The following is a 13339-nucleotide window of genomic DNA, read 5'->3' on the forward strand; positions in this document are numbered from 1 at the left end:
AATGAAATAATTGCTCTTCCACCCCGAATAATTCTAAGCTCTCTCAAATGAAATTGTTGATAATTGAAAGGATTTTCATAAAAAGATCCCGCAACAGCCGAATTTGTATTCATTGAAACAGCTATCCTTCTGGTTGGGGCATTATTGAAAACATTTTCCTGAATAAACTGGTTTTGACGAGATGGAATGATAAAGGTTCTTGCTATAGTTTCCATGTAATTGTAATGAGCAGGTTCCCTTTCCAAATTCCATTGCAAATATTGATGATTAGGTTCAGCTTCTAAAATTCTTCTTGTAAACAGTGAACAATCAACTATTTTCAGACTGACATTTGGATTATCAGATAACATGTAAAAATTAGGTCTAGCTCGAATAAGTTCAATTCGAACTTTGGTATTTGGTAGCAACAGTTTTTCGCAAGTAAACAAATCAATGGCGAGCCTCCCATAGAGTGAAAAAGTTATCCCTGTTCCCAAGGAATTTGCTCTATCAGTGAATGGATACATATCAAATGCATCAGGATTTTCTTCAAAACTGTATCCATGACAAGCAAGAATTCCTTTATTACTCACTGCTGACGAGTTGAATTCGTTCGATATCTGTGCCTTATGAGGATACAACCCATTGGCATTGTAAACCATTGTATTGTTAAAATAAACTTCACAGTTGGAGAATAGAGAATGTAGTAGATTGTTTACATAAGTTAAGTAAGTTTGTGGTTCCTCATCTGAATCTTCCTCCGATTTTGCTTTATGTTCTGCTTTTTCTTTTTTGAAAGCATCAAACAATCTTCCTTTGAATAGTTGAAGCTTTAAGCTAAGATGGGTATCACGCATATCCAAGTAGAGATTACGATCCGTTTCAAATTCAAACTCAATACTGCTTTCATCCAGAGAAGTACTGGGGAATACTTCTTGTGTGTAAGATGACATAATTGTTTCCAAAAGTGAGACTTTATCAAAAATCTCCAAAGAAGAATTTGTAAACGCTCCGTACCGAAAATGACTACTTTGATTTACACTCATTTCATCTTGTCAAAAATGTCTTTGCGAGAGCGACTGAATTTTGAACTATTCTTTTGGGAAATGGTTCTTCTTGTTCTACGCTTGGATTTCTTTTTTCCACCTTCCAGCTGTTTTCGAACTGTTTTTGTTCCAACATCTTTTGCAAACGTTTTGAGTTTTTTTTGTCCACTGACAACTTCTCCAATCTCTGGAGCGGCAATTTCAAATAAATCTGCTCTGATTATTTTTGCAGCTGGGACTATATATTTTTTAATGAAGGGAATTGCAGTTCTCCCAAGAGTTTGTGCAAGAGCACCAAAACCTCTTCCACGCTGCCTTGCATGTCCACGAAAAAAAGGAAAATTAGCTGAACTTTGAGCAACCATTTCGTATGAAGTATAAATCAAAAATGATTATCCGGAATCTTGCGAAACAAGAGGACAACTCGTGTAATTCCTACGGACACAAAAGGAATTTTTTCACCTGTAGTATCCCTTAGTTCTTTTTTTATGCTGTTGAAAGAGTTTTTTAATAATTTTTTCAAATTGTAGATTTGTGAAGGATTGATAGTTCATGTACTGTCCTGTAGATATTATGTCTCCATTTTTTACTTTGGAAATGAAAGGAATACAACGCAGTAATGGAGTTTTTGTATCGCCTACTATATTATATTCTATAATATCACTATAAATCATTAAGGAATGTATTCTTATAATATCGTAAGAATACTGAGGATAAGGTGGTCCTTTTCCTTTCATTATAACACCTGTCTGGTTTTGTTCTAAATCACAACCAAAAATGCGACTCAAATCAGCACTTTGAATTATAAACACTGATTGATCCTCAGGTAAATGAATGGCAAATTTTTGTGTAATCTTATCTAAGTAATCTTTGTCATTCATGGCTACAACTATATCAACAATACTTGGATACAATCCAGGTTCAACATGCATCGGTTGAATCTTTCTTTTTTCCTCAGGACTTTCTCGTCCATCTACGAAAGTAAACTTTCCCTCTGTAACGTTTTGGTACAAAGATGGGTACGATTATTCTGAAATAGCAACCTCCCATTCTCCTTTTAGATGTATTTGTTCCGGTAGAAAATTTGTAAAGGAACTAAGACTGTTATTCGGATAACAATTAAAAGAAGCATTAGAAACTAGCTCAATAGTAAAAAAATCCATGACAACTGATCGATAGAAACTCAATTTAAAAATGTCTTACCACTAATCTGAACATTTTCTCAGCTCTTTTTCCCAGAATTTCTTCTTTTTCGAGATCTTTGATGATGTATCTTGGAGGTTTCTTTTGTAGATATTGTCGAAATTTCAAAAATTTTATCTGTAAACTGTGGCTTGTATCCCTTTCGGAACGGAATATCATTTTTCGAAACTCTAGCTCTATCACCAATTTTGAATTTTGGTTTAGTATATTTCTTGAATGATTTGTTATACAATACTGATAAAAAATCACTGTTTTTCACATCTCTGGGAGATTTTCCAATTGATCGATTTTTGCAGCAGTTCAATGTAGAAACAAATTGCTGCAATTTGGGGATAAATTTTTCACCATGATCTTCAATGTAACGATATATTATATGTTTCAAAGATTGAATTGCTCTCTCAGCAAATGCAGCTTTGGTTTCACTCATGTTGAGTAAACTTCAATGTCTTTCTCCTTGCAAAACTTTTTAAAAGTTCCCCCATATTCTGTTCCTTTATCAACCCAAAGTTTTTCAGGAGTGTTTTTTCGAGAAATCATTTTTCTAAAAGCTTGTAAAGTGTCTTTGGCATACTTTGTTTTCATTGTTTGAACTCTGACAAATCTCGAAAAAATATCTACAGCAACTAATAAATACTTGACTCCATTGTTTTGACTAGCTAATTTGTCTACAAAAGCCAAGTCCATACACCAGATTTCATTGATATATTTAGAAAACGCTTGAAGTCTTCGGAAAGACCTGATTGGTGGACCAAATTTTGTATACGATGTCTTGGTTTGTAAAAACTTTTCTACTTTCTTTTTTGATAAACCACTCGCTTTACTCAAGTTTTGAATAGAACCGTACGCAGCTCTGCCCCTAGAATACAATCTGTTTAGTCTTACCTTTTCAGATTTTGAAAGGGATCCAAGTTCCTCTATCTTTTGCTTTGGCATTCTTGTTAAAAACAAGTTTAGGAGAAATATGTGTTGCTTCCAAAATTGTAAAGTAAATATCTGGAAAATCGGTATTTTTTCGCTTTAGTGAACACACAAAGTCTACAATAGATTCTTTTGTATCTCGATTATCCAATATAATATCGTCTGACTGGCTGATTTTAATTCTAGGAGAATTCAAAATTAAATCAATAATATTCTTATTGTTGCTCGTTTTCAACCTCGCATTTACAGCACTGTAAATAGAATTAAAATTTTTTGGTACAATCTCCTCTTTTTCTTGCTTTTGTTCCAATTTTTGTTTTTTTGGAAGTGTACTTTGTGATTGATAAACTGAGTACGGAATTAAAACAAGCTGTTCCATACTATGTCAATCGTTTAATGACAAAAGGTGTGATGATAGATATCAATTGTAACCCTTTAGTTGAACTTAAAATAATTCTTCTTTTGTGTAGAGGAGTTCTTTTTTGTGTTAGTTCTGAAATTTCTTTTCGATATTTTACTACGTCTTCTTTCCGAAGATCTCGAAATTCTCCTCTTAATAGGTTTACTAAACACTCGCCCAGAAACTGAATGAAATCTTTTGGGCAATTGAGAATGAATTTTCGAAGCCTTAGGGAAAATTTTTGAAATATTGGGAGAATAGAGACGTATTGTGTACTCATCGTCCGGAAACTTTGTCTCTATTCCAGCTGGTAAGTAAAATTTTGTTGGAACTCCAATCATATTCTTCATCTTTGAATATCAAAAACTGAACTTTAGGGCAAGCGTAGTCATCCAAATTAATAATCTTTGTTTCCAAAAATTCTGATAGAATCTTACATTTTTCATAACCTTTTGCAAAAAATTCCGTGTCTGTGGCTTCTAGATTTTTCAAAATTTTTTCAAGTTCAGTATATTTTTTGTAACCACTGCTCCAATTGATTCCATGAAGATGCTGTGTACACCAAAAAGATTGGGATGTTGAAAAGTAATCCATACAGGAATTTCCGTATCCAATTAGTCCGCCAAAAGGAAATTTTGGGTCCACTTCTTTTAAATTTATGTCCGGGTCCAAAACAATACAGGTACAAAGGAATAAATTTTTTTTTTTTGTATTTGATGAGAAATCTTGCCTAATAATCTCAAAAACTCTTAGAATTTCATTCAATTTCTGTATGTTCATTTTCTACAGTGCATTCGTCAATAATGATACAAGATTTTTTGAAGATCTCTACATAACCTAGTAATGAAGGAAGCATATCAAGTAATTTATCATATTCTTCTCTTTGTAGTTGTAAAGATTGATTATTTTTCCATTGATTTCCATTTCTACGATATTCTACAAGATCTATTGTTTTGGTATCAGATCGGTATCCTATGTAAATTTTTCTTCTACCATTATGCAGAGTCCACTCAAAGTGAGATATTTGTGAGTCTACGTCCAAATTCTGCAAGTTTGGTAAATTTTGAGATTCTATAATTGTTAGTGAAATTTTTTGGGACTTTTCTTCTAGAACAAAATGAAAAAGTCCTAATTTATTGTGAAGTTTTAAGAGTAAATTTCTTGAAAAACCAATATTCCAACTCATATTGTTCAACACCAATACTAAAGGAAAAATGATTTTGAGGATAAATAGTTAAATTACAAGACAAAAAACATAAACAACACAAATTATTGTACATTACAGTTCTCAACAAACATAAAGTCTCCCAAAATTTGGGACAGTTCTTTGAATTCGTTCAAAGTATAGTTGACATAGGCAACTTGTTTCATTGCTTCATTCTCTTTTGCGGTGAATAGTCGAATCTGAATGTAGGGAGGTTTGTTAATATTGTACTTCTTGATCGTGACACAATCTTGTCTTCTATTTTATGTTGCTATGTCAGACACTTTGTTGCAGTTGGCAAGCTCCTGATCCATTGTTGACTCTTTGTCAGAAGTGAGTTCCAATATAGGAACGAGTCCAAGATTTTCAGCATCGTGAATAACAGTATTTCTAATTGCTGAGATTGCTTCTCCTTCTTTTTCACCAAGATAGACTTGCTGTCTTTTTTCGAGTTGTCCCAACTCATTTTTCTTGAATAGTTGAAAGCAGGGTTCAAAATAAATTTTCCCTTTGTAGGATTTTTGGGACCAAGCAAATCTCCCAATTCTTGTTTGATTTTTTGAAAATTCAATGTAATTGGGACTTGTGTCTTTTCTTGAGTACATTTTTGAAGAACATACTGATCAGATGAAGAGAAATGAGAGAAATGAATTTGAGATTAAACGAAATTGAAAGTAAACAATATGAGTCATTCACTGAACCATAAAAGGAAATAGATCTATGATTGGAATTTTTGAGGGAAATTTCCAAATATGGAATTGTGTAGGTGTTAGTGTTCCTATATAAATCCACAATTTTCAGCAAAAATCATTGTTCCAGATGGCTGCAGCTTTGTGTCAAGCTCTTCCCAGCTTTTATTCAGAGTATTGTCAAAAATCGCTATTTATTTCCGTTTCCAGTAATTTTTACGAAAAATATGTAGTAACCAATAATTTTTGTGTCTCTACCCACAATTCTTACTGTTCTTTGGAAAATTGTAAGTTCCACATACTTCTGATTGGTTCATCTTTCGATCAAATTTTACAACGATTGGGTAATTTTCATTTCACATACCAAATTATTGATTGTCTTTACACTCTGTACAAATACAGATTTTATTCGAATGTTATTTCATCAACTGGCGAAGTTTTCAATCAACTTGACCGCGCTGGTCATCACAATTTGAAATGGAAAGGAGCAGAAAAAATGCCAAGCGTTGCAAAGAAAAGACTGTTACGCAAAAAATTCAAACGTCACTATATATGTTCTAACCAGAAACTAGCTTCCACAGAAACTATTGGTTCAGCTTTTCTAGAAAGAGTTCGTAAAGTACAAAACTCAAAATATGAACATGATTTGTTAAAAATAATTGACTGTTTTATTGATGGTTATGGATTTGTAAATAGTGATCATGTCAATTTTTCAATAAAATTTCTGATATTCCATCTATTTTCTCTCATATGTTTACAAAGTTACCATTAATTACCGAAATAAAAAATCACCGTGGTCAAAAACCTTTGCACAAAAAATTTTCAAACATGTAAGAAAGATGTAATATTTGTTTTGATTTTCAAAAAGTTGCAAAAAAACATTTCAATTTTTTAAACAAGTTTTAAAAAATGTTTCAATTTTTTTGACATAATCCAAAAATTGTTTCACTTTTTTCGACAAAATGCGAAAAGTGTTTTACTTTTTTCGATAAAATGCGAAAAGTGATTCAATTTTTTCGACAAAATGCAAAAAGCGTTTTACTTTTTTCGATAAAATGCGAAAAATGTTTCAATTTTTTCAACAAAATGCGAAAAGTGTTTTACTTTTTTCGATAAAATGCGAAAAGTGTTTCAATTGTTTCGACAAAATGCGAAAAGTGTTTTACTTTTTTTCGACAAAATGCGAAAAGTGTTTCAATTTTTTTTACAAAAGGCTAAAAGTGTGTACAAGATGCAATATCGATTAGGTAACTTTTTACTTGTGTTCAGTTTTTTAGTGTTTTTCCGAATTTTTGTGCAAAAATTAATCAAATTTTTTAAAATGTGTGCAAGTTCGGAGCACTTAACTAAGTTCTAATTGTTTTTCAATGTTTTACCTTGAACCTCTCATCTATTCTCATAATTAAATTGAAATTGAAGAAATTAATTACAGAAAACGAAGTCAAAACCAAACAACCTTTATTTACAAAAACATTTAATCAAAGAGCTGTCGAGCAGCAGAAGAGTTCTGGAGGTTCTCTATAGAACGCAGAGCTGGACGAGGTTCCATTGCTGGTGGTTGTTTTGGAACTGGAGGCGTCATTGTTTCTGAGAATCCCTCATCTTCATCTATTGTGATGGGGTTTTCGACTGATCCTTCCTCCTCCCAAGAAAAGAGGAAGTCGTCGACTGGTTGAGCCACAAGTCTTGAGTCCGGAATCTCGGGATAGTTCATTCCCACATGATCAGAAACTTCCCCCATCATTTGCATTGTTCCAAGTTGGTTCTCTGTGATGGGAACTTGCATCATATGATGTTCGTTGAAATCCCTTCGCATCACTTCCATCATGTGCCAGACTTGGATTGGGATGTCCATTCGTGCCAGAAAAACTCCAGAGACTGTTTCTCGCACTTGAATTTGTACTAGATCAGGCGAAAATTCTACAGAGTACATGAGGTTGCTGTTTTGCACTGAGAAAATCATTTTGAGCAATAAATTGAGTACAAGAGTAAAAATAAGAAAGAGTTGAAAGAGGGATAGTTGACGGAAGATAAGTTGAAATTAAGGTATTTAGAGCTGAGAGAGGAGGTAGTTGACGGTAGTTAAGTTGAAAATAAAATGATTTTTAGTTAGGAGTTAGGGGTACCTTCAACTCGACTGTGTGGGTTTAACCAATCAGAATTGATTTTCCTTATTTGGATTGTAGTCGTGTCCAATCAGATTTCAGCTTCCTTTTATGGGATTCTTGGATAAAAGTCGTTTCCAATCGGAAACAAAGCTCCATTTTGGATTTTGTCGTTTCCAATCACAAAAACGTTCATTTTTGTTCTAGTTGTCGTATCGAATCAGAAGACGCTTTTAAGGACTTAAGTTTTCCAAATAGGTAAAAATGTACACAAAAGCAATTGCAAAAATAACTGACCAAAATTTGTTTGCAGTAAAAATAAGAAATATTGCTGATATAAGTAACAAAAGAAAGAAAATTAATAAAACTAACATCTCTGCAGCTTTTTTCATCAAGTTAATTGAATTTTTTGTATGTAATCAATGAGAAATTGCAGATTTTTGCGTAGATAGTCAAGTTCTTTGATTTTGATGTAAATTTGGGAAAATAACTCAAAGTTGACGAATTTTTCAAAGCAGACTTCTGGAAATCTGATTCCAAACCGAATGAAGCAGGATTTTGAACTTTGAAAATCTTTAAGGAAATGAAGGAATAAAGAACTTTGCTGAGGTGTTTTGACAAATTTGTGTTTTGGATAGGGGATAAAAAGAGTTTTTGATATATTATCGTACGATTTTTTGATCAATTTCAAATTCTCGAGAATAAACAAAATTTCTTTCCTTGTGAGGTGTAATTCAGCTGTAAGTTTAAAACTTTGATACGCAAAATGTGAATCAAAAGTAAACTCTTTGATTGAGTAAGTTTCTCTAAAGAGACCTTTACTTAGTCGGATAACTCTATTTTGTACAATAAAGACGTCCAAAAAATTATGAAAAAAGTAAGAGTCAACATCTATTTCATCGATAAGAAAATCAATTGGAATTTTTTCCTTTTTCTTGTAAAGTAATTCGAGGAAGCTCAAATGTTTTTTGATAGACATTTTTCAAATAATGATTAAGGTTTTTTAAAAATAATAAGTAATTCACTTTTAGAAAATGCTGATTTCTGATTGGTTGATTTCCAAAAAACAGTGTTACTAGAAAAATACTCAATTCTGATTGGTTGATTTTCTCTAATAAAAAGCAAAAAAAAACGTATTTCATTCTGATTTTTTTTAACGTTAAAAGCAACTGCTCTATATTTTGTATAACTACTTGAAATAAATTTCAAATATTTTTAACAATTCAAAGTAAGTAAAAATTATTTTTATTAAATTTTTTGGAACATTTTAAATCTCCCACTTTGATATGTACTAAGTTCTAAACCCTTTATATTGAGACTTAAAAATTCTCCCATTTTTTAGATGCCATCGCTGAATAGAAATGAGAAAGTGAAATGCGAGGATTGTGGTAAAGAGTACAGGAGGGATCATGCAGCTCGACATAGGAAAAATTGCGTGCGAGGAGTTATTTCTTGTTCCGAATGTAGTTATTTCACTTACAATCAACAGGAAATGAATTACCACGTGGCCAAAAAGCATGCTCCATCAACTTCCAAGCAATCAACGGTTTGCTCGTCTTGTGAGCAGGAGTTTCCGAGTTACTACTCTCTCCAACAACATCGGAGAAAAGAACATGGGGCGAAACAACGGAAACCAAGTGATACGGTGGCAGACTTGAACAAGATTGTGGAGGAGGAAGGGGAAGATGAAGAGAAACTCAAAGAGGAGTTGAGTGCTTGTCAGCATTTCTTGGTGGACACTGAGACGGAGAATGGGAGGCATAAGGTATTTAACTTTCAAATGTCAAAGTTAGATACCAAGATTATCAACGAGAAGCTTGAAGAAGTCTTCAACAAGCTAGATTCCGCTGCAAAAATCAATATTGCTCTTGGATTTGTTCTCCGTAATGTCGAAACGGGAGAATATCGGTATTACTATGCACACGAAAACAATACTTTGTTCGAAAAATCGCATTTACTGTGTACGAAAGCGGATTTGATTACAACCCAGGGAAAAGTTGAAAAGTTTGATATCGTGGAGCAATGCACCCAAGAACGTCAGAACACAAAGTGGAGGTTCAAGTTGATCACAAATGTTACTATTTTTGCTGCACTACTGAAAAACATCCCAATGGGATGTCCAGACTCTGTGTTGCCTGAACCTTTACTACGACATACGCAAGTAAACTGTCTTTTATCGGACAAAGATAAACAACCATACAAAGATCATCTTTGTCTTTTCCGTGCGTTAACAATGTATTTGCGTGGTCATAGTAACCTCGATGCTCATACATCTCAGCTGTTTACAGAGTTTATATCAAAATCTGGATACGATCCGAAGAATTTTCATGGAGTGTCAATCGATGATTTACCTGTTGTAGAGGGAATAGTTGAACGTAACATATTCATTTACGATTTTGATATTCAGGAAGGAGAATATGTTGGTGAAATTAGCCAGGCGAAGTATTGGGAAATTCGAAAAAACAGTGAAATTGCTAAGATTCAACAACCATATCATTCATACGAATGATATTGATTCTTTCTTCAAGTGTTTTCGATGTCCTAGCTGTGACTGTTTCTTCAACAGATCAAACAACTTCAACAGACATCTTCTAACGTGTAAAGATCGAGTGCGACACATTTATCCAAAGAATGTATATACACTTCGAGAAACGCTATTTGAAAAGTTGGAACGTTTCACTATCCCAGTTTCGAAAGATAACACACTATTCAACAACCTAGCCATTTTCGATTTTGAGTCGATATGTGTTCCATCAGATGAACTGAAAGCTACCCAAACAACAACTTGGATTGGAAAACACGTTCCAATTTCTGTATCAATATCCTCGAACCTGATAGCTGAACCATTTTTTCTTTATAACAAGGATCCGCAAAAGCTTATTATCGATTTTGTAATCAAACTCGAACTTTTGGCTGAGAAAAGTAAGCTCGAAATGAGAACTAAATTTCAAGATGTTGAAAGAGTAGTGAATGAGCGGATGTCGAAAATTTTCCAAGAGTTGAATGAAAGCTGTCGAAATCTTCCAACTGAAAACTTTGAATACGAAGATGAATGTATAGAAGATACAGAGGAAACTGATATGTCAACTCAGTTTTTGAGAATGCAGAAAAATCAGCTGATTGATTTGAAACAAAATCTGGAGAGGTATGTTAACACGTTACCTGTATTTGGGTTTAACAATGGAAGATATGATCTGAACTTGATCAAGAGCTATCTGATTCCCTACTTAATCAATGATAAAGAAGCTGAACCTATGGTTATCAAAAAGGCTAACGATTTCATATCCTTCAAGTTTGGAGATATACAGTTTCTCGATATCATGAAATTTTTGGGTGGAGCAACATCTCTAGACTCCTTTCTTAAAGCTTACAAAGCCAGTGAGACAAAAGTGTTTTTCCCTTATGAGTGGTTTGACAGTCCAGACAAGCTCGAGAGTGAAGAATTACCTCCATACGAAGCCTTTTTCAGTAAATTGAGAAACAACAACCCTCTTGATAAAGACTTTAAGGATTACCAGAACCTGAAGTCAAGTGGACTTGATGAGCAGCAAGCACTAAAGAAACTTCAAATCAAGTCAGTACCTGCATCTGGATGGGATAATTACAAATATTTACAGGAGATTTGGCAGAAACATGGAATGACTACATTTAAAGATTTTTTGCAGTGGTACAACAACAAAGATGTTGTTCCAACCCTTGAAGCAATGCAAAAAATGGTTCAGTTTTATCATCAGAAAGAAATTGATATGTTAAAACTTGGATGTACTCTTCCAAATCTGGCAAATATTTTTCTTCACAAATCAACCAATGAAAAATTCTACCCTTTTTGTGAAAGTGATAGAGAATTGTGCGAGAAAATTAGAGAGGATATGACGGGTGGACCATCAATTGTGTTTACTCGAAAAGCTGTTGTGGATGAAACCTTTATCCGGAATTCCTCAAACGTCTGCAAATCAATTGTTGGAATTGATGCGAGCCAGCTCTATCCCTATTCAATGTGTCAAGACATGCCAACAGGATTGTACACAAGATGGGAGTTTGATTCCGATATGCAAAAATTCAAAGCTAGACATAACCGATCTCGCAATTTTGAGAACATGGTCATGTCTTACTACCAAGAAACCAGACCAGAATGCAGAATTGTGAGCTTCCACACATCTGGACATCAAAAGAAAATTGACTGTTTCAATGTTGATGGATATTGCAATCACTGCAAAACAGTGTTTGAAGCAATGGGATGCTATTACCATTTTTGTCCTTGCCAGGAGACTCGTCCCTCACTTAGCGATGAAGATATTGAGAGAGGAAACAAAAGGAGAGAGATGGTTGACTTGAGACGTGAGTATATTCGCGAAAAAGGATACAAAATCGAAGAGATGTGGGAATGTGAGTGGTGGCAAAACTTCAAAACGAACGAAAAAATAAAGAATCATATCCGATCTAACTTTCCCTACAAAAAGACTCTCTCTACTGATTCTTTATTGGAAAAAATAAGAGATGGATCTCTTTATGGCTATATTCAGTGCGACTTAGTTGTTCCAGACGAACTGAAAGCAAAATTTTCTAATTTTCCTCCAATTTTTAAAAACACTGATGTTGGAAGAAATGACATTGGGGAATATATGCAAAATTATGCCATTGAAAATGATCTTCTGAAGCATCCCCAGCGTATGCTAATATCTAGTTTCAAACTAGAAAATGGTTCCATCATTACTCCTCTTTTCAATTTCTACATGGAACTTGGCTTACAGTGTACAAAAGTTTACCGCTTTGTACAGTATCTCCCTCGAAAATGCTTCAACAAGTTTGTTCAGTCGGTTGTTGATGCTAGAAGGGAAGGAGATGAGAACCCTTTATCTGGTGTTGTTGCAGAGACTATGAAGCTTCTAGGTAATTCATCCTACGGTTACCAGATAATGGACAGATCGAGACATACGATCACAAAGTATTTGAATGATGAGAAAACACACAAAGCAATTAATGAACCTCTCTTCAAACGATTGAACACTGTTCAGAAAGACTTGTACGAGATTGAATTACTAAAGTCAACAATTGAGCACAAAGAACCCATAATAGTTGGATTTTTCATTCTGCAGTATGCAAAGCTGAGAATGCTTGAGCTTTACTACAATTTTTTTGACAAATTTTGTGATGTAAATAAGTTCGAGGAATTAGAAATGGACACGGACTCGCTGTATTTAGCTCTTGCTGAGGAAAATTTGTATGATTGTATTCGTCCGGAGAAAAAAGTTGACTGGGAAAAATTGAGAGAAAAAGATTGCAGAGATTCATTCAGAGCAGATTCAAAAACAAACTTTTTTCCACGAACATGTTGTAGCGTTCACAAGAAGCACGATAAACGAGAGCCTGGTCTGTTCAAAGAAGAATTTAGGTGTACGGAGATGCTATGTTTATGCAGCAAGACTTATTGTTGCTATGACAACAAATCAGACAAAAAGAAGTTTAGCAGCAAAGGACTGTATAAAAGAATTCTAGAGGAATCCGGGGATGGGCCTATGGAAAAATACAGGAAAGTATTCGACAAAGCAATCAACTTGACTTCAACAAACAGAGGATTTAGAACCATTAATCATATGGTTGCTACATACGAGCAAACAAAGAAGGGTTTGAGCTACTTTTACCCTAAAAGACAAGTTCAGGACGACGGAATACACACAAAACCTTTGAACTTGTAAACAACTGATGGTGTAATAGCATTCAATTCAGTATTGATTAAGTAACTGTAAACTTGTGGTTAAATGATTATACGAAGCAGTGATTTATATACTTCATCT

Source organism: Symsagittifera roscoffensis, chromosome 9, assembly GCF_963678635.1.
Source record: "Symsagittifera roscoffensis chromosome 9, txSymRosc1.1, whole genome shotgun sequence".
Lineage (NCBI taxonomy): Eukaryota > Metazoa > Xenacoelomorpha > Acoela > Convolutidae > Symsagittifera > Symsagittifera roscoffensis.